Below are 22,594 nucleotides of genomic sequence, written 5' to 3'. Positions count from 1 at the left end.
CAGAACAGAATTAATTAAACAAAGAGTTCATAGGTTTCATAGGTTGATACTAGGCTATCTGCCCTAGGGCATTTATAAGCCTAGCCAGAGTGTGTTTGGCTTTCACCACCCTTTTAGATTAGTTGACTGTGCCTCTGTATAGTAGGTCACAGAAGATAGCCCTTTTAAGGTTAGTTTACTGTGCCTCTGTCTAGTAGGGACACAGAAGAGATCCCAGGGGTAAACCTACGATCTCCCATCCACTCGTCAAGATTTCTCTTGAAGAGGGTCATTGAGGGGCTCTGCCTAACATGGATTGGGATTTTGTTCCAGAGTGAGAGGAGCCTCTGGGATATGAATCTGTCCCTCAGCATGTCCTATTTATTTCTGTGCTGAGGTTTAAGTCCCTGGAGTGTGTATCTCTAAGGGATTTGGATTTCCTGAGGTGGAGCATGTCCATTAATTCTGGTTTGGACATGGCTTTATACATCAGGCACAGATCGCCTCTGAGTAGGTGGTAAGCAACTGAGTAGAGCTGGAGTTTCTTTAACCTAACTGCATAGGGCATCTGTTTGAGTCCCTTGATCCTCTTGGTGAGGTACTTTTGGGGTCTTTCCAATTGCTGCAGGTGTAGGGTAAGGTACATCCCAAATGGGGCATTGTATTCAATTATGGGCCTGATGAGTGATGAGTAGAGGGGCACAATGACCTCTCTTGATCTAGATGTGAACCCTTTTGTGATAAGGTGGGCTATATAGAAGGTCTTTTTAACCACTTTGGCAACGTGATTGTCAAAGGAGAGATTGCTATCTACTTGGGTCCCCAAATCCCTAATTACTTCTTCCATACTTAATGGATTACCTCCTATGTGGTAATTTGTGGGTACTTTGTTTTTCCCAAAGGGGATGACTATGCACTTTTTGGCATTTAGCTTTAGGCCATGGCTCTGGCACCAGTTATCCGTCTCTGTGAGACCCTTTTGGAGGAAGCTTGTGTCAGTCAGAGAGTCGATTATGGCACTCAGTTTGCAGTCATCTGCGAACTTGGTCAGCCATAGTCCTCCCATGTTAGCCTGTACCTCAGAGAAATATATACCGAACAAGAGAGGTCCCAGGACTGAGCCTTGTGGGATGCCACTTGTAACTGGTTTAGAGTCTGACATGGCACCTGCAATTCTGACCATGTGGGTTCTATCCCTGAGCCAGTTTGCAACCCATCTTGTGACATAGGGGTTGATATTTAAGCTGGTGAGCTTATTTATGATGCCCGAGTGGGGTATTGTGTCGAAGGCTTTTGCAAGGTCCAGGTAGGCTGTGTGGACTACCTTCCCTTCATCTATGGCCTTGGTGACTGTTTCAAAGAAGTCAACCAGGTTCAAGAGGCAAGATCTGCCATTAACAAAGCCAAATTGGGTAGGATCCAGTGTTTGGAGGTTCCCAATGTCTTTGTTTATGAGTTCCATGATGATACGCTCCATAGCTTTGCAGACCTGGCTAGTCAGGCTTATAAGGCAATAGTTTCCGGGGTCCATTGTGGCACCACCTTTGTGGAGTGGGACCACTGTTGCTGTACACCATTCCTTGGGTACATATCCTGTAGTAAGGTTGAGATTGAACAGTGACTTTATGTGAGGGTTCAGTTCTTCTTGGAGCTCGTGTAAGACACAGCCCGGGACACCGTCCAGTCCCATTGATGCTGTGTTTTTTGCTTTGGAGAGAGCAGCTCTCACCTGTGCATCTGTGATGTCAGGAAGGCTACACTCTGTTGGGATAGACATTTGCTCTTTTGGGGGGGAGGGGGGGGAGTTTGCACTGAACCTGTCTGCCAGGATGTTGGCACTGTCTGTCGGTTCAGTGTATTTTGTGTCATTTTGCACTAACTCAGAGCATATCTGGGAGTTGCCACCCAGGTTCCTGACATAACTAAAGAAGGCCTTGTGATTATCTTTAGCGTCTTGTGCAATTTTTCTTTCGAAGCTGGCCTTAGATGATTCTATGAGGGATCATAGTTTCTTGCTAATACTGATCAGAGATGCCTTCCCTTTTTGGGATTTTGCTCTATCATGTAGTAGCTTCCTCCTTCTGTTGTATAGCTTATTTATGGCTGGGGTCCACCAGACAGGTCTCCTGCCTTTGGAGTAGTGACTCTTGGTTTTATTTGGGATAGCATGATCCATGCATTCCTGTAGGTGTCCATAGAATGCGTTTGTAAAGGATTCTGTGGTTTGGGCCATATTTTCCACTGGCCTGGGGGCTTTGAAGGATTCCACCTCGGTTTTAAGAAGTGTGAAGTCTGCTTTTGAGAAGTTCTTCACTGTGGTTTCCTTGGCTGGGGGTGGAGACAGGATATGGATGTCCACTGAGATTAATTTATGGTCAGATCTTACCAATGAGGGGTATACCTCTGGTATGGAACATAGAGTCCCCATGTTGGTGATGATCAGGTCCAATATGTTTTCCCCTCTTGTGGGAGTGGTGACCAGTTGTTCCATAGCATTTGAGTTTATAAATTCTAGGAACCGTTGGGTGAGGGTGTTGGGGCTTGAGTAGTGCTCCCAATCTATGTTTGGGTAGTTGAAGTCACCCAATATGATGGTGTTTGGAGAAACCTTCATATTCTCCAGTGTTCTCAGGAAAGCTGAGTGGGGTTCCTGAGTTTGGGAATGTGGTCTGTAGCAGGCTACAAACTGAAAGGCAGTTTTGCCCACTGTTAGTTGCACATGGATGGTCTCCGATGCTTCGTGCAGTGCCACTAACCTGGAGATGTGGGTATCTTTGATGAATATGGATACTCCCCCCTCCTTTTGTGATTCTGTCCGAGTTTTGGGGCTGAAAAAGCATGGTATGAGGTATAACTGGTAGTGCTGGGGTGCTCTTGGGAGCCTTGAACCAGTTTTCTGTTACTTCACAGATATCAATATTCTCCATACTGAGGAGAGCCTCAAGTGCATGCATCTTGACGTTTAGACTTCTGGCATTGAGCAGCATTGCCCTTAGTTTCTTTTTCCTTGTGTTGTCTATGGAGGTGGGTTTGTCTTTTGAGCTTTGCCTAAAAAAGGCACTATGGGGGTGGCAAGAGTCTTAGCCAATATTCGAAAGCCCAGGGGTGACAGGTGCAAGCCATCCCTAGTGAAGCAACGTGGCTTGTTGAGCATGTCATCCCAGGCTGACAGACACTGGATCCCCTTTGAATGACACCAATACTTTAGCCAGTTGTTAAAATTGATCATTTTGACTTTATACTGTGGCATCATTCTTGGTGAGGGTAAGATGCTACTCAAGGTCAGGGTCATACCGGCCTGGGCTACATGATTAGAGAGCTCCTCTATGTCTCTTTTCATGTAGTCCAGGGAGGTACGTCTCAGGTCATTCACACCAGCATGGACAATGACAGAGTCATATTTGTACATGCTTTGGTTTGACCTGGGTGTTTGTGTTATGTGGCGGATCCTGGCACCCGACAGGCAGCTTACAGTGACCTTCTCCTTGTTCAGCCTGGTGAGTGGGACGTCAGTGTGCCTGACAATAGAGTCACCTATTACAAGTGTATTAGGGGTGTTGTTTAGCCTTAAGGGCTGTGACTGTGTGGCACACTGACTTTGTGAACTATGTGATACGTAGGTATTGTTGTGGGGTTGTCGTTGCTTGGATGTCTGCTTTGGAAGTCTCTGCTGCTTGGGCAGATTTTTATTTAGAGCCTACGAGTATGTTTTTGTGTGTTTATGTGTTTGGTTTGTTGTTGCGATAGATCTATGTGAGACTGGATTTGTGGTGTGTGTGGTTACCTTCTCCTCCTGACTGACTGCGCCAGTACTGGGTTAAGAGAGCTCAGCCTCCAGTTTGGCTATATAGTTGCATCTCTCACATATATTTGAACTTGTTGGGAGGAGGAGAGGGTGGTCTGTGTACATAAGGCAGTTGTAACATTGCCTCAAGATTCCAAGATTCACCAGCTGGACTGGAGAGTAAACCCGAAACTGACTTTTGGACATACCAGAAAAGTATAAGGAACTACTTTTTGACTGATCAAAAAGGACCAATAGGGAGCCAAGTACTTAAAGGTTGTATAAGACGGTGTAGTGCTTTAGTTTATTAGTGCTTACTTATAAGATTACTTATACGAGCAACTGCAGTGCTTTAGAATGAAAATAGAGTGCTTACTTTGAGATTTAGAACAGTTCTAAGGGAAAAAGTGAAGAGCACACTTTGTGGAGCCGGGAATAGTTTAAACCCATTTAAGCGGCGCTGCCCGATGCTGCGCTATGCGCAAAATCGTGCAAAACCATGCAAATGCGGGTTTTAAAGCAGGGAAACTGAAAGAGATAGGAATTGACCCAAAATGGTCAATAAGCTACTAGTTTTAGGGCTGAGACCACTCCTCCAGGGACAGATAGGCTGCTCAAAGCTCCCCACTCTCACTGGTGAGCAGAGAAGCTTCCTCCTATCCAAGTAAGGATATGGGCAACACAGGAAACTATACCACAGTCCAGAATTCAGCAAAACATGACATTTGATCTAATCTAGTTCAGCAAAGGCAGGAAAAGAGATTTTTTTTTTTTTCAGGAAACAGCAGAAAAACACACAGAAAACACTGCAAATGCTATAAACAGGCTAGCGGACTTTAGTGTGTAGCCTACAACAGTTATACAATGCAAAAACTACTTAAATTGTTATAAAACAAGTGCAAAAACTGTAAAAAGCAGAAGGCAAATGCAATTTAAACTTTTTAAAGCACAGATCAGTTAGAAATTCGCTTTTTAGGTGGGAAAAGGCAGTCGGAGCAAAAAAACAGAGAAAAAATACTGAAATCTGGAAAAGTCTCTCTTGGGTCTCTCTGTTGCCTGTATCACTCTGCAGGACACCATGAAGAGCTGTGCAGAGTTGTATACAATAACAAACTTTTAAAATTACAGATTCGTTAAAAAAACTGGTGTTTTAGGCGGAATTAGTTAAGACAGCAAGAAAAGCAGAAAAGTGATAATCACTCCAAAGTCACTCTTTTGTCTCTCTGCTGCTGTAGACTCTGCAGAACACCTGGAAGGCACTTGCTTGGTGGAATACAAGTATAAAAACTGTGCAAATGAGTTTTTATAGCAGGGAAGTGAAAGAGATAGAAATTAGCCCAAAATGGCCAATAAACTACGAACTTCTGGGCTGAAACCACTCCTCCAGGGACAGATAGGCTGCTCAAAGCTCCCCTCTTTCACAGGTGAACAGAGAAACTTCCTTCTATCCAAGAAAGGTAATGGCAACACAGTAACTTGTAACACAGCCCTGGATTCAGCAATAACCTGAAAACTGGACTACACTAGTTCAGAAAGGCGGGAAACAAGTATCTATTTTTTTTTTCAGAAAAAAGAGCAGATAAAATCAAAATTAGCCCAAAAAGGCCAATAAACTACTAATTTCTGGGCTGGTAGATAAAAAACATCAAGAGTTGAAAACAAAAATTACATACAAGTGATGTTACACTGAAATTCTATAAATATGTTGCTACATGTCATTTAATTATATAAGTACAGATATTAGCACAAAATGCAGCTGCAAATGAACTACAGGTGTTCTACACTTTGATATGACTCCAAATGAACTACAGGTATACTACACATTGATATGACTCCAAATGAACTACAGGTGTTCTACACTTTGATATGACTCCAAATGAACTACAGGTGTTCTACACTTTGATATGACTCCAAATGAACTACAGGTGTTCTACACTTTGATATGACTCCAAATGAACTGCAGGTATACTACACTTTGATATGACTCCAAATGAACTACAGGTGTTCTACACTTTGATATGACTCCAAATGAACTGCAGGTATACTACACGTTGATATGACTCCAAATGAACTACAGGTGTTCTACACTTTGATATGACTCCAAATGAATTGCAGGTGTTCTACACTTTCATATGACTCCAAATGAACTACAGGTGTTCTACACTTTGATATGACTCCAAATGAACTACAGGTGTTCTACACTTTGATATGACTCCAAATGAACTACAGGTGTTCTACACTTTGATATGACTCCAAATGAACTGCAGGTATACTACACTTTGATATGACTCCAAATGAACTACAGGTGTTCTACACTTTGATATGACTCCAAATGAACTGCAGGTGTTCTACACTTTGATATGACTCCAAATGAAGTGCAGGTGTTCTACACTTTGATACGACTCCAAATGAACTGCAGGTGTTCTACACTTTGATATGACTCCAAATGAAGTACAGGTGTTCTACACTCTGATATGATTCCAAATGAACTACAGGTGCTCTACACTGTGATATGATTCCAAATGAACTACAGGTGTTCTACACTGTGATATGATTCCAAATGTACTACAGGTATTCTACACTGTGATATGATTCCAAATGAACTGCAGGTGTTCTACACTTTGATATGACTCCAAATGAAGTACAGGTGTTCTACACTCTGATATGATTCCAAATGAACTACAGGTGCTCTACACTGTGATATGATTCCAAATGAACTACAGGTGTTCTACACTGTGATATGATTCCAAATGAACTACAGGTGTTCTACACTGTGATATGATTCCAAATGAACTACAGGTGTTCTACACTTTGATATGACTCCAAATGAACTACAGGTGCTCTACACTGTGATATGATTCCAAATGAACTACAGGTGTTCTACACTGTGATATGATTCCAAATGTACTACAGGTATTCTACACTGTGATATGATTCCAAATGAACTACAGGTGTTCTACACTTTGATAAGACTCCAAATGAACTACAGGTGTTCTACACTTTGATATGACTCCAAATGAACTACAGGTGCTCTACACTGTTATATGACTCCAAATGAACTACAGGTGTACTACACTTTGATATGACTCCAAATGAACTACATGTGTTCTACACTGTGATATGACTCCAAATGAACTACAGGTGTTCTACACTGTGATAAGATTCCAAATGAACTACAGGTATTCTACTCTTTGATATTACTCCAAATAAACTACAGGTGTAGTACACTTTGATATGACTCCAAATGAACTACGGGTGTTCTACATTGTGATATGACTCCAAATGAACTACAGGTGTTCTACACTTTGCTATGATTCCAAATGAACTACAGGTGTTCTATACTTTGATATGACACCAAATAAACTACAAGTGTTCTACACTTTGGTATGACTCGAAATTAACTACAGGGGTACTGCACTTTGATATGACTCGGAATGAACTACAGGTGTTCTACACTTTGATATGACTCCAAATGAAGTACAGGTGTTCTACACTTTGATATTACTCCAAATGAACTACAGGTGTTCTACACTTTGATATTACTCCAAATGAACTACAGGTGTTCAAAATTTTGATATGACTCCAAATGAACTACAGGTGTTCTACACTTTGATATGATTCCAAATGAACTACAGGTGTTCTACACTTTGATAAGATTCCAAATAAACTACACGTGTTCAACACTTTGATGTCTCCAAATGAACTACAGGTGTACTACACTGTAATATGACTCCAAATGAACTACAGTTGTACTACACTTTGATATGACTCCAAGTGAAATACAGGTGTTATACACTTTGATATGACTTGAAATGAACTACAGTTGTACTATACTTTGATATGACTCCAAATGAACTACAGGTGTTCTACACTTTGATATGACTCCAAATGAACTACAGGTGTCCTACACTTTGATATGACTCCAAATGAACTACAGGTATTCTACACTGTGATATGATTCCAAATGAACTACAGGCGTTCTGCAATTTGATATGACTCCAAATGAACTACAGGTATTCTACTCTTTGATATGACACCAAATAAACTACAGGTGTACTACACTTTGATATGACTCCAAATGAACTACAGGTGTTCTACACTGTGATATGACTCCAAATGTACTATAGGTGTTCTACACTTTGCTGTGATTCCAAATGAACTACAGGTGTTCTATACTTTGATATGACACCAAATGAACTACAGGTATTCTACACTTTGATATAACTCGAAATGAACTACAGGTGTACTACACTTTGAAATGTCACCAAATGAACTACAGGTGTTCTATACTTTGGTATGCCTCGAAATTAACTACAGGGGTACTGCACTTTGATATGACTCGGAATGAACTGCAGGTGTTCTACACTTTGATATTACTCCAAATAAAGTACAGGTGTTCTACACTTTGATATTATTCCAAATGAACTACAGGTGTTCTACACTTTGATATGATTCTAAATGAACTACAGGTGTTCTACACTTTGATATGCTTCCAAATAAACTACACGTGTTCAACACTTTGATGACTCCAAATGAACTACAGGTGTTCTACACTTTGATATGACTCCAAATGAACTACAGGTGTACTACACTTTAATATGACTCCAAATGAACTACAGTTGTACTACACTTTGATATGACTCCAAGTGAACTACAGGTGTTCTCCACTTTGATATGACTTGAAATGAGCTACAGTTGTACTACACTTTGCTATGACTCCAAATGAACTACAGGTGTTCTACATTTTGATATGACTCCAAATGTACTACAGGTGTCCTACACTTTGATATGACTCGGAATGAACTGCAGGCATACTACACTTTGATATGACTCCAAATGAAGTACAGGTGTTCTACACTTTCATATGGTTTGAAATGAACTACAGGTGTACTACACTTTGATATGACTCCAAATGAAGTACAGGTGTTCTACACTTTGATAAGACTCCAAATGAACTACAGGTGTACTACACTTTGATATGACTCCAAATGAACTACAGGTGTTCTACACTTTGATATGACCTGAAATGAACTACAATTGTACTACACTTTGATTTGACTCCAAATGAACTACAGGTGTTCTACACTTTGATATGACACCAAATGAAGTACAGGTGTTCTACACTTTGATAAGACTCCAAACGAACTACAGGTGTACTACACTTTGATATGACTCCAAATTAACTACAGGTGTTCTACACTTTGATATGACTCCAAATGAACTGCAGGTATACTACACTTTGATATGACTCCAAATGAAATACAGGTGTTCTACACTTTGATATGACTCCAAATGAACTGCAGGTATACTACACAGTGATATGACTCCAAATGAACTACAGGTGTTCTACACTTTGATATGACTCCAAATAAAGTGCAGGTGTTCTACACTTTGATACGACTCCAAATGAACTGCAGGTGTTCTACACTTTGATATGACTCCAAATGAACTGCAGGTATACTACACATTGATATGACTCCAAATGAACTACAGGTGTTCTACACTTTGATATGACTCCAAATGAAGTGCAGGTGTTCTACACTGTGATACGACTCCAAATGAACTGCAGGTGTTCTACACTTTGATATGACTCCAAATGTACTACAGGTGTTCTACACTCTGATATGATTCCAAATGAAATACAGGTGTTCTACACTTTGATATGACTCCAAATGAACTACAGGTGCTCTACACTGTGATATGATTCCAAATGCACTACATGTATTCTACACTGTGATATGATTCCAAATGAACTACAGGTGTTCTACACTTTGATAAGACTCCAAATGAACTACAGGTGTACTACACTTTGATATGACTCCAAATGAACTACAGGTGTTCTACACTTTGATATGACTCCAAATGAACTGCAGGTATACTACACATTGATATGACTCCAAATGAACTACAGGTGTTCTACACTTTGATATGACTCCAAATGAAGTGCAGGTGTTCTACACTTTGATATGACTCCAAATGAACTGCAGGTGTTCTACACTTTGATATGACTCCAAATGTACTACAGGTGTTCTACACTCTGATATGATTCCAAATGAGCTACAGGTGTTCTACACTTTGATATGACTCCAAATGAACTACAGGTGCTCTACACTGTGATATGATTCCAAATGAACTACAGGTGTTCTACACTGTGATATGATTCCAAATGTACTACAGGTATTCTACACTGTGATATGATTCCAAATGAACTACAGGTGTTCTACACTTTGATATCACTTCAAATGAACTACAGGTGTTCTACACTTTGATATGACTCCAAATGAACTGCAGGTGTTCTACACTTTGATATGACTCCAAATGAACTGCAGGTGTTCTACACTTTGATATGACTCCAAATGAACTGCAGGTGTTCTACACTTTGATATGACTCCAAATGAACTGCAGGTGTTCTACACTTTGATATGACTCCAAATGAACTACAGGTATTCTACACTGTGATATGATTCTAAATGAACTACAGGTGTACTACACTTTGATATGATTCTAAATGAACTACAGGTGTTCTGCACTTTGATATGGCTCCAAATGAACTACAAGTGTTCTGCACTGTGATATGACTCCAAATGAACTGCAGGTGTTCTACACTTTGATATGACTCCAAATGAACTGCAGGTGTTCTACACTTTGATATGACTCCAAATGAACTGCAGGTGTTCTACACTTTGATATGACTCCAAATGAACTGCAGGTGTTCTACACTTTGATATGACTCCAAATGAACTACAGGTGTCCTACACTTTGATATGACTCCAAATGAACTACAGGTATTCTACACTGTGATATGATTCCAAATGAACTACAGGTGTACTACACTGTGATATGATTCTAAATGAACTACAAGTGTTCTGCACTTTGATATGGCTCCAAATGAACTACAAGTGTTCTACACTGTGATATGACTCCAAATGAACTACAGGTGTTCTACACTGTGATAAGATTCCAAATGAACTACAGGTATTCTACTCTTTGATATGACTCCAAATAAACTACAGGTGTTCTACACTTTGATATGACTCCAAATGAACTGCAGGTGTTCTACACTTTGATATGACTCCAAATGAACTGCAGGTGTTCTACACTTTGATATGACTCCAAATGAACTGCAGGTGTTCTACACTTTGATATGACTCCAATTGAACTACAGGTATTCTACACTGTGATATGATTCTAAATGAACTACAGGTGTACTACACTGTGATATGATTCTAAATGAACTACAGGTGTTCTGCACTTTGATATGGCTCCAAATGAACTACAAGTGTTCTACACTGTGATATGACTCCAAATGAACTACAGGTGTTCTACACTGTGATAAGATTCCAAATGAACTACAGGTATTCTACTCTTTGATATGACTCCAAATAAACTACAGGTGTACTACACTTTGATATGAGTCCAAATGAACTACGGGTGTTCTACACTTTGCTATGACTCCAAATGAACTACAGGTGTTCTATACTTTGATATGACACCAAATGAACTACAAGTGTTCTACACTTTGGTATGACTCGAAATTAACTACAGGGGTACTGCACTTTGATATGACTCGGAATGAACTACAGGTGTTCTACACTTTGATATGACTCCAAATGAAGTACAGGTGTTCTACACTTTGATATTACTCCAAATGAACTACATGTGTTCTACACTTTGCTATTACTCCAAATGAACTACAGGTGTTCAACATTTTGATATGACTCCAAATGAACCACAGGTGTTCTACACTTTGATATGATTCCAAATGAAATACAGGTGCTCTACACTTTGATATGATTCCAAATAAACTACACGTGTTCAGCACTTTGATGTCTCCAAATGAACTACAGGTGTACTACACTGTAATATGACTCCAAATGAACTACAGGTGTTGTACACTTTGATATGACTCCAAATGAACTACAGGTGTCCTACACTTTGATATGACTCCAAATGAACTACAGGTATTCTACACTGTGATATGATTCCAAATGAACTACAGGCGTTCTGCAATTTGATATGACTCCAAATGAACTACAGGTATTCTACTCTTTGATATGACTCCAAATAAACTACAGGTGTACTACACTTTGATATGACTCCAAATGAACTACGGGTGTTCTACACTGTGATATGACTCCAAATGAACTATAGGTGTTCTACACTTTGCTGTGATTCCAAATGAACTACAGGTGTTCTATACTTTGATATGACACCAAATGAACTACAGGTGTTCTACACTTTGATATGACTCGAAATGAACTACAGGTGTACTACACTTTGATATGTCACCAAATGAACTACAGGTGTTCTATACTTTGGTATGACTTGAAATTAACTACAGGGGTACTGCACTTTGATATGACTCGGAATGAACTACAGGTGTTCTACACTTTGATATGACTCCAAATGAAGTACAGGTGTTCTACACTTTGATATTACTCCAAATGAACTACAGGTGTTCTACATTTTGATATGACTCCAAATGAACTACAGGTGTTCTACACTTTGATATGATTCCAAATGAACTACAGGTGTTCTCCACTTTGATATGATTCCAAATAAACTACGTGTTCAACACTTTGATGACTCCAAATGAACTACAGGTGTTCTACACTTTGATATGACTCCAAATGAACTACAGGTGTACTACACTTTAATATGACTCCAAATGAACTACAGTTGTACTACACTTTGATATGACTCCAAGTGAACTACAGGTGTTCTACACTTTGATATGACTTGAAATGAACTACAGTTGTACTACACTTTGCTATGACTCCAAATGAACTACAGGTGTTCTACACTTTGATATGACTCCAAATGAAGTACAGGTGTTCTACACTTTGATAAGACTCCAAACGAACTACAGGTGTACTACACTTTGATATGACTCCAAATTAACTACAGGTGTTCTACACTTTGATATGACTCCAAATGAACTGCAGGTATACTACACTTTGATATGACTCCAAATGAAATACAGGTGTTCTAAACTTTGATATGACTCCAAATGAACTGCAGGTATACTACACATTGATATGACTCCAAATGAACTACAGGTGTTCTACACTTTGATATGACTCCAAATAAAGTGCAGGTGTTCTACACTTTGATACGACTCCAAATGAACTGCAGGTGTTCTACACTTTGATATGACTCCAAATGAACTGCAGGTATACTACACATTGATATGACACCAAATGAACTACAGGTGTTCTACACTTTGATATGACTCCAAATGAAGTGCAGGTGTTCTACACTGTGATACGACTCCAAATGAACTGCAGGTATTCTACACTTTGATATAACTCCAAATGTACTACAGGTGTTCTACACTCTGATATGATTCCAAATGAAATACAGGTGTTCTACACTTTGATATGACTCCAAATGAACTACAGGTGCTCTACACTGTGATATGATTCCAAATGAACTACAGGTGTTCTACACTGTGATATGATTCCAAATGTACTACATGTTTTCTACACTGTGATATGATTCCAAATGAACTACAGGTGTTCTACACTTTGATAAGACTCCAAATGAACTACAGGTGTTCTACACTTTGATATGACTCCAAATGAACTGCAGGTATACTACACATTGATATGACTCCAAATGAACTACAGGTGTTCTACACTTTGATATGACTCCAAATGAAGTGCAGGTGTTCTACACTTTGATACGACTCCAAATGAACTGCAGGTGTTCTACACTTTGATATGACTCCAAATGTACTACAGGTGTTCTACACTCTGATATGATTCCAAATGAGCTACAGGTGTTCTACACTTTGATATGACTCCAAATGAACTACAGGTGCTCTACACTGTGATATGATTCCAAATGAACTACAGGTGTTTTACACTGTGATATGATTCTAAATGAACTACAGGTGTACTACACTTTGATATGACTCCAAATGAACTACAGGTGTTCTACACTGTGATATGACTCCAAATGAACTACAGGTGTTCTACACTGTGATAAGATTCCAAATGAACTACAGGTATTCTACTCTTTGATATGACTCCAAATAAACTACAGGTGTACTACACTTTGATATGAGTCCAAATGAACTACGGGTGTTCTACATTGTGATATGACTCCAAATGAACTACAGGTGTTCTACACTTTGCTATGACTCCAAATGAACTACAGGTGTTCTATACTTTGATATGACACCAAATGAACTACAAGTGTTCTACACTTTGGTATGACTGGAAATTAACTACAGGGGTACTGCACTTTCATATGACTCGGAATGAACTACAGGTGTTCTACACTTTGATATGACTCCAAATGAAGTACAGGTGTTCTACACTTTGATATTACTCCAAATGAACTACATGTGTTCTACACTTTGCTATTACTCCAAATGAACTACAGGTGTTCAACATTTTGATATGACTCCAAATGAACCACAGGTGTTCTACACTTTGATATGATTCCAAATGAAATACAGGTGCTCTACACTTTGATATGATTCCAAATAAACTACACGTGTTCAGCACTTTGATGTCTCCAAATGAACTACAGGTGTACTACACTGTAATATGACTCCAAATGAACTACAGGTGTTGTACACTTTGATATGACTCCAAATGAACTACAGGTGTCCTACACTTTGATATGACTCCAAATGAACTACAGGTATTCTACACTGTGATATGATTCCAAATGAACTACAGGCGTTCTGCAATTTGATATGACTCCAAATGAACTACAGGTATTCTACTCTTTGATATGACTCCAAATAAACTACAGGTGTACTACACTTTGATATGACTCCAAATGAACTACGGGTGTTCTACACTGTGATATGACTCCAAATGAACTATAGGTGTTCTACACTTTGCTGTGATTCCAAATGAACTACAGGTGTTCTATACTTTGATATGACACCAAATGAACTACAGGTGTTCTACACTTTGATATGACTCGAAATGAACTACAGGTGTACTACACTTTGATATGTCACCAAATGAACTACAGGTGTTCTATACTTTGGTATGACTTGAAATTAACTACAGGGGTGCTGCACTTTGATATGACTCAGAATGAACTACAGGTGTTCTACACTTTGATATGACTCCAAATGAAGTACAGGTGTTCTACACTTTGATATTACTCCAAATGAACTACAGGTGTTCTACATTTTGATATGACTCCAAATGAACTACAGGTGTTCTACACTTTGATATGATTCCAAATGAACTACAGGTGTTCTACACTTTGATATGATTCCAAATAAACTACGTGTTCAACACTTTGATGACTCCAAATGAACTACAGGTGTTCTACACTTTAATATTACTCCAAATGAACTACAGTTGTACTACACTTTGCTATGACTCCAAATGAACTACAGGTGTTCTACACTTTGATATGACTCCAAATGAACTACAGGTGTCCTACACTTTGATATGACTCCAAATGAACTGCAGGCATACTACACTTTGATATTACTCCAAATGAAGTACAGGTGTTCTACACTTTGATATGACTCCAAATGAACTACAGGTATACTACACTCTGATATGATTCCAAATGAACTACAGGTGCTCTACACTTTGATATGACTCCAAATGAACTACAGGTGCTCTACACTGTGATATGACTCCAAATGAACTACAGGTGTTCTACACTTTCATATGGTTTGAAATGAACTACAGTTGTACTACACTTTGATATGACTCCAAATGAAGTACAGGTGTTCTACACTTTGATAAGACTCCAAATGAACTACAGGTGTACTACACTTTGATATGACTCCAAATGAACTACAGGTGTTCTACACTTTGATATGACTTGAAATGAACTACAATTGTACTACACTTTGATATGACTCCAAGTGAACTACATGTGTTCTACACTTTGATAAGATTCCAAATGAACTACAGGTGTACTACACTTTGATCTGACTCCAAATGAACTACAGGTGTTCTACACTTTTATATGACTTGAAATAAACTACAGTTGTACTACACTTTGATATGACTCCAAATGAAGTACAGGTGTTCTACACTTTGATATGACTCCAAATGAAGTACAGGTGTTCTACACTTTGATATGACTCCAAATGAAGTACAGGTGTTCTACATTTTGATATGACTCCAAATGAACTACAGGTGTTCTACACTTTGATAAGACTCCAAATGAACTACAGGCATTCTGCACTTTGATATGATTCCAAATGAACTACAGGTGTTCTACACTTTGTTATGAGTCCAAATGAACTACAGGTGTTCTAGACTTTGATAAGATTCCAAATGAACTACAGGTGTTCTACACTTTGATATGACTCCAAATGAACTGCAGGTGTACTACACTTTGATATGACTCCAAATGAACTACAGGTGTTCTACACTTTGATATGACTCCAAATGAACTACAGGTGTTCTACACTTTGATATGACTCCAAATGAACTGCAGGTGATCTAGACTTTGATAAGATTCCAAATGAACTACAGGTGTACTTCACTTTGATATGACTTTGATGTGAGATTACAGCTGTGAGAAAAGAAAAACAAAGAAATTGCATAAGTAATAGATGGGGGAGGGGATTTTTGAGGGTCCTGGCAGGGGCATTATCCTGAGTTTAATAGGAAGTTTTTTTAGCACTTTTTTGAAACTATTAATGTGTGTGGTATTTCTTACTTTTGACGGGAGTTTGTTCCAGGCTTGGGACACTCAGTATTTGTATTACAGTTTGCCACTGCTTTTGTTGGGTTTGTAAATATCAAGGAAATGTTGGATGGAGCTACAAAGTGAAGGATTAGGGTTATAGTAGGATACTAGAGAGGAGATGGAAGGGCAGGCAGTAGGTTTATTAATTATGGAGTGTGTAATGTGTAACTGAGACAGTAGCAGCTGTTGGGGGAATTCAAGCCATTGTAATTTCTTTAGTGCAAGGCACTGGTGAGAGTTAATGTTTAGTGGCAAATCTAGCTATTTTATTATAATTTTGTTCAAGCTTAGTGATTAAAGTGTTTTGTAGGTTTGCAGGAATTAAAGCGGCTTAGAGTAGGCAGGGTAGGGGGTATGCCTGAGCAAGAGAAAGTTTAGAATCAGATGAAAGTAAGTTTTTGTTCTTATAAAGTAGCCCCAATATTTGATGTGTCTGTTTAATACACTACTGGATGTGAAGGTCGAATTTTAATTGATCATCAGCTATGTAACCAAGGAGCTTAGTGTGAGATTCTACTTTGATAATGATGTTGTCGAGTGATGAGATGGTGAAGTTGGTTTTGTGATGGGAGAGGGATTTTGGTAGGCAGAGAAGGAGTGTTTTTATTTTGGATTTAAGATGATTTGGTTTTCGGTAAGCCATCTTTCAATAGAAAGGAATGAGTCTGGTAAGAGAGTGAAGGTGAGGGATGTTATCGGAAAAGGAGATGAGAATAGAGTTTTCAGCATGTTGTATAAGAGAGGAGTGACTGCACGATGTGTGGAGCTTGTAAAGATATCGAATAGAAGGGGCCCCAAAATAGAGCCTTGGTGGCCCCCTGTATGGATAGGTATGAAGGGGAAGTAGGAAGTGTGGCATCTGACAGACTTTAACCTATTTGTAAGGCAACTGGAGAAGCAGTGACGAGTGGAAGTGGAGAGGTTGAGATCAGAACTGGAGAAGCAGTGAAGAGTGGAAGTGGAGAGGTTGAGATCAGAACTGGAGAAGCAGTGAAGAGTGGAAGTGGAGAGGTTGAGATCAGAACTGGAGAAGCAGTGAAGAGTGGAAGTGGAGAGGTTGAGATCAGAACTGGAGAAGCAGTGAAGAGTGGAAGTGGAGAGGTTGAGATCAGAACTGGAGAAGCAGTGAAGAGTGGAAGTGGAGAGGTTGAGATCAAAACTGGAGAAGCAGTGAAGAGTGGAAGTGGAGAGGTTGAGATCAGATACTTTTGTTAGTAGCTTAGATAGTGTATTGAAGGTTTTTGAGAGGTCGAGGAATAGACAGGATACTAGTTGATTGTTGTCTCTAGTCTCTGCAACAGTATAAGTGGGCTAGTAGTACTGTGGCTTGGCTGAAACCCATGCTGGTTACAGGTCAGAAGGTTTTCTTAGATTAGAAATTTGAGAAGCTGTGCATGAATGCATTTTTGAGGATTTTTGAAAGTGGGGAAAGAATGGCTATGGGTCTACAATTGGAAGGGTCAGTGGAGTTTCCTCCTTTATGTAAAGGTAGGGTATAGAATGATATCCAGATGTTGGGGACTGTGGACTCTTGGATTGATCTCTTTACTACTATAGAAGTAGGATAGTCTATAGAGCCAACAGCGAGCTTGAGAAAGAGGGGAGGTAGGTTACCAGTAGAGGGTGAGCATGGTTTTAGTTTGAGCAGGAGTGAATTGATGTAGGCTGTGGGGACTAGCTTTAGTGAAAAGGGGATTATATTGGTATAAGTATAAGAAGTGGAAGGGGGATTGGTATTATGGTCTGTGTGAGTTAGTTTGCGGACAGAATCAATGAAGTAGCAGTTGAGACGGGTGGCAGTTTCTTCAGAGTGTTGTTTTAGTTGGGGGTTACGAGTTGTAGGACATCCAGCATGAAGAATTTTGTTTATGGTGCTCCAGAATTTTTTTGGATTAGAGTAGTGGATGGTCTGGATCTTATTGCACAATTTTTGCTAGTCTTTGTTGATTTGCTTTTTGGTAAGGATTCTGAATTCTTTGTAATTTTGGAGGTGTGTACGGGATTTGGTTTTAGCCAGGTTTTCCATACTCTATCTCTTTTATGCATAAGGGACAAATGTCTTTGGAAAGCCAGGGGGCATAGTTGCCTTTAATCCTAATTTTCCTTACTGGTGCAAGAGAGTTAATGATTTCAAGGAAAATATTGTTGAATTCTAGTACTGCTTCATTGAGGGGAAGGTGATGGAGGCAAGACTAGTTATTGCAACTGAGTCTAGTGTTAAATGTTTCACCATTAAAACTGGAAAGTTTGTAGCAGTTTCTGTATAAGTGAGATCTAGAAGATTGGACAGAGTGTCTTTGGATATGGGTGGGGAGAGGGCCATTTATAGAGTCGGGTAGAGTACATGAGTTGTGGTAGAGGTTTGGATCACTTGTAAGGATCCAGTCTAGGGTAAGGCTGGCATTAGTAGTTTTATTCATGTGACTGGGTGATGTGATTAGTTGATTAAAACCATGAAGGTTTATGATGAGATTTGGGAAGTCAGTAGTTATTTTTTTCCATTCTATATTTATATCACAAAAGATGACTGCCTCATAGGATATGTTGTGTGAAATCCATGACAGTATGTATTCAAGGGTGGGGATGTTGTTACCTGGTGGGATGTAAATGGATGCAATAGCAAATTTGTATAGGTGTTTATGTGAAAGTTGAGTATAAAACATTCGGCTGGGTGGAAATTAGGGATAGAAGTAGGTATAGGGGAGAAGTTAAATGGCTCAAAATAGAGAATAGTAACTCCGCCTCTTTTTTGTGATTCTATATAGCCGAAAAATGTTATATCCAGGAAGTAAGATTTCATTGCTTGAGATGTGGGGCTTTAGCCATGTCTCAGATAAGGTTAAGATATGTGGAGTATAGTGGGCTATCCGTGATTGGAGTTTGGTGGTTTTATTGAGAAGGCTTTGCATGTTTATTGAGTAGAAGGTAAACATTTGGGGAATGGAATATGTCGGTGGGGAGGATGGTGTGTGGTGGGAGGAAGGGAGAGTTGGGGTCGAGGGGAGTTGGGGCAAAGTAGAAAGGTGGAGGGACCAGGATAGGGGTGAGTGTCTGCATCTAGAAAAAGAGCTTTGGCAGTATAGTAAGTTGAGGATGATAGGAGTAATAAGTGTCGAATCTTTGCTTATGTTTGGGGGAGATAGGGGTGTTAGATAGTATTTTGATTTTTAGGAGCTGTAAGTAGGAGAAATTATATACAGATGGAGAAACTGACAATGGTTGGATAGTGTCATTATTAGTAAGTGGATAGATAAGTGTTGGAGATGATTTTTAGGTATGAGAGTTTTGTATAATATGAAGTTAGGAATGGAAAAATGAGAAATAACGGGGTTGTTATGTAGATGTGGAACATTATGTAAAATGTTGTGAGTGAGAGAGTTGAGAAGCTGTAAGGAGATGATGGATGGTTTGGTTAGTGTGGGAACAAGTAGTGAGAATATTAAGGTAGGAAAAGTATAAAGGGGATAGGAGATGTAGTGAGCTGAAGAAAGCTAAGGTAGGTTGGTTTGGATAGCTTATGAATGAGCTGCTAGAGGGTAGAAAAGGTTGGGCAAGATTGTGTTGTGGGTGGGACTTAGGATGGTTAAGTGGTTGTGCTGTGGTTGGATACTGGGTGAAGAAGTTAAATGGTAGTTCACTAGTAGGGTGTGTGGTAAGTTAAGGTGGATTCATAGGTTCATAAGTTCATAGGTTGGTACTAGGCTATCAGTCCTAGGGCCTATACAAGCCTAGCCATAACAACTCCCTGGATATTTCTTCCCACAATATTTACTTCTCTGGACCCCTGTCTAGCAGGGTGACTGACATGATCCCCGGGGCGAATTTCCTATCTCCCATCCAGCCATCAAAGTTCCTTTTGAAGAGGGCCAATGAGGTGCTCTGCTAGATATGTATGGGCAGTCTATTCCAGAGTATGGGGAGTCTCTGGGTCAGGAACCTATCCCTCCAGCATGTTTTGTTCATTTTGATGACAAGGTTTAGATCCCTGGAGTGTGTGGCTCTGAGGGATTGGGATTTATTTATGTGGAGTATGTCCAATAGCTCAGGGTTTGACATGGCCTTGTATGTTAAGCAGAGATTGCCTCTGAGTAGACGATATGCCACAGAGTATAGCTGGAGTTTTTTTAGACTGTCAGCATATGGCATCTGCTTTAGGCTTGTGATACTTTTAGTGAGGTATTTCTGTGGCCTTTCCAGCTGTTGCAGATGTCTTGTGAGGTACATACCAAATGGGGCATTATACTCTATAATGGGTCTAATGAGGGATGAGTACAGTGGGACAATGACCTTCTTTTTTCTAGATGAAAAGCCCTTAGTGATGAGGTATGCCACATAGAAGGATTTCCTGACTGTTGTGGTGATGTGATTATCGAAAGTGAGACCACTGTCCACCTGTGTCCCTAAGTCTCTCATCACACTTTCAGTGTTTAGTGTACTGCCACCTATGTGATAATTCATGGGTACATGTTTTTTTTCCAAAGGGGATAACTATACATTTCTTGGCATTAAGCTTGAGCCCATGGCTCTGGCACCAGGCATCTGTTTCTGTAAGGCCCTTTTGTAGAATATCCACATCATTTGGGGATTCAGTAATGGCTCACAGTTTGCAGTCATCTGTGAACTTTGTTAGCCAGAGTCCCTTAGTGTTGGCCTGTACTTCAGAGAAGTAGATGCTAAACAAGAGTGGTCCCAGGACTGAACCCTGAGGTACTCTACTTGTCACCTGTCTGGAGCTGGATTTGGAGTCAGCTACATTTACAGTCTGGGTTCTGTCAGTAAGCCAGTTGGCATTCCATCGAGTGACGTAGGGATTTATACCCAGCTTAGAAAGTTTATCTATTATTCCAGAGTGGGGGATGGTGTTGAAGGCCTTGGCGAGGTCCAGATAGGCTGTGTGGACCGCCTTACCCTGGTCCACAGCTCTGGAGACTGATTCGAAGAAGTCAATCAGGTTCAGGAGACAAGATCGCTCCTTCGCAAACTCAAACTGGGTGTGGTCCTGTGTTTGAAGTTTCCCAATGTCTTTGTTTATAAGTTCCATGATAATGTGTTCCATGCCCTTGCAGATCAGGCTCATCAGACTGATGGGATGGTAGTTCCCGGTATACAAGATGGATCCCCCCTTGTGGAGTGGGATAACTGTAGCTGTGTTTAAACTTTTTCCAGCACAGGCACTGTATTGTAGAGAGCTGTATGCAGGAATTGTGTTTAAACTTTACCATGACAGGCACTGTATTGTAGGGAGCCATATGCAGGGATTGTGTTTAACCATTACCAGGACAGGGGCTGTATTGTACAGAGCTGTATGCAGGGATTGTGTTTAAACTTTACCATGACAGGCACTGTATTGTAGAGAGCCGTATGCAGGGATGGTGTTTAAACTTTACCAGGACAGGGACTGTACTGTAGAGAGCTGTATGCCGGGTTTGTTTTTAAACTTTACCAGGACAAGGATTGTTTTGCAGAGAGCTGTATGCAGGGATTCTGTATCCTAGAATCTGCGATGATGAGATGGATCATTTGGAAATTCTCTGCTGGCTTCAGTATTGCTCTCAGATCGGAGTTTCAGGTTATGCTTGTAGAAATGCATAAACAGACTATTTACTCTGTCAATCACTAGGTTACTGTGGAACAGGTAGTGCATTATAGATTTAATCCAATTGCAGCTGTCAATAAAAAAAATAGTGGCTGTATTACACTTAGGAAAGTCAAGAGAGATGGAAGGGTGGAATTTCCTATATATTCAGTTAATTCAGTCAGTGTGCACACCACTACTTTGCTATAGTCCGGTACAAAGTTGAACAGCAAACAACACTACAATTGTACAGTGGGAAAACCTACACTTAGAGAAGTTAGAATAAGTCACAGATTTAAGGACACTGATGTGGACCAGTAGTTTCAGAGACAGTCATTCCAACAGTGGGAAGATACACTAGTAACTGTAGTGATTAGGATAAATGGTGAGCACACTCACCACAAGATTCAGGGAACTGTAGGGAAACAAAGTAAAGTATAGAAAAAAGAATGATATCATTTACTATTAGCTCTGCATACTTCTAGATATTGTTTCTGAGAGTTCTTAGATAGTTAAAGCAGACGTTGTGTATATCTTTAACATGGGTGTCTACTTTTGTCTCATAT

The sequence above is a fragment of the Protopterus annectens genome, chromosome 6.part0 (assembly GCF_019279795.1).
Source record: "Protopterus annectens isolate FY-2018-M chromosome 6.part0, PAN1.0, whole genome shotgun sequence".
Lineage (NCBI taxonomy): Eukaryota > Metazoa > Chordata > Ceratodontiformes > Protopteridae > Protopterus > Protopterus annectens.
The sequence above is the reverse complement of the archived record's forward strand: the minus strand, read 5'-3'. Positions refer to the sequence as shown.